Raw genomic sequence first — 1,118 nt, 5'->3', positions numbered from 1 at the left:
CCGGGGCGGTGCCGGTGCCGCTGCCGCTGCCGGCGGCTCCGCGTGGGTGGCGGCGGCGGCGGCGGCGCCGAGCGGAGGCTCCGCGGGGCCGGGCCGGGCTGCGGGGGCTCGGCGGGGCTTTGCGGGGGTCGCGGAGCATGTCGGCGCTGCGGCGCAAGCTGGGGGACGACTACCAGGTGGTGAGCACCTCGGCCAGCGGAGTGGGGCTGCCGCCCCCCAGGGCCGCCCCCCGCGGGAAGCGCCAGCGCTTCGTGGACAAGAACGGCCGGTGCAACGTCCAGCACGGCAACCTGGGCGGAGAGACCAGCCGCTACCTGTCCGACCTCTTCACCACCCTCGTGGACCTCAAGTGGCGCTGGAACCTCTTCATCTTCATCCTCACCTACACGGTGGCCTGGCTCTTCATGGCCTCCATGTGGTGGGTCATCGCCTACATGCGGGGCGACCTCAACAAGGCGCACGACGACAGCTACACCCCCTGCGTGGCCAACGTGTACAACTTCCCCTCCGCCTTCCTCTTCTTCATCGAGACCGAGGCCACCATCGGCTACGGCTACCGCTACATCACCGACAAGTGCCCCGAGGGCATCATCCTCTTCCTCTTCCAGTCCATCCTGGGCTCCATCGTGGACGCCTTCCTCATCGGCTGCATGTTCATCAAGATGTCCCAGCCCAAGAAGAGGGCCGAGACGCTGATGTTCAGCGAGCACGCCGCCATCTCCATGCGGGACGGGAAGCTCACCCTCATGTTCCGCGTGGGGAACCTCCGCAACAGCCACATGGTCTCGGCGCAGATCCGCTGCAAGCTGCTCAAGGTGAGGGACGCGGCCCCCGGGGGGGAAAGGGGCAGGGCTGGGTTGGGTATTAGGGAGAATTCCTTCCTGGGAAGGGCTGCCCTGCCCGGGGCAGCGGTGGAGTCCCCATCCCTGGAGGGATTTAAAAGCCCTGTGGATGTGGCACTTGGGGACAGGGGTCAGTGATGGCTTTGGCAGTGCTGGGGGATGGTTGGACTTTGTGATCTTGGAGAGCTTTTCCAGCCTTAATGATTCTGTGAAAGAGCTGTGGCCTCACGGCCCCCCTGCTGGTCCCCTGGGGACATCCCACCACCCCCATCCCAC

General features: G+C 66.5%; 1 pseudogene across 1 annotated transcript; it reads left to right on the top strand.

Annotated features, from left to right (window-relative positions):
* The first annotated feature begins 95 nt into the window (after positions 1 to 95).
* On the top strand, positions 96 to 911 carry LOC114071745 (annotated as a pseudogene). Its single transcript, XR_003574086.1, has one exon. The product of XR_003574086.1 is annotated as a G protein-activated inward rectifier potassium channel 1 pseudogene (transcript).
* Positions 912 to 1,118: the final 207 nt, after the last annotated feature.

The sequence above is a fragment of the Empidonax traillii genome, unplaced genomic scaffold, assembly GCF_003031625.1.
Source record: "Empidonax traillii isolate 1590-97213 ecotype Southwest subspecies unplaced genomic scaffold, ASM303162v1 scaffold2254:size37206, whole genome shotgun sequence".
Taxonomy (NCBI): domain Eukaryota; kingdom Metazoa; phylum Chordata; class Aves; order Passeriformes; family Tyrannidae; genus Empidonax; species Empidonax traillii.
Note: the sequence above shows the minus strand (reverse complement) of the source record. Positions and strands in the feature narration are given on the sequence as shown.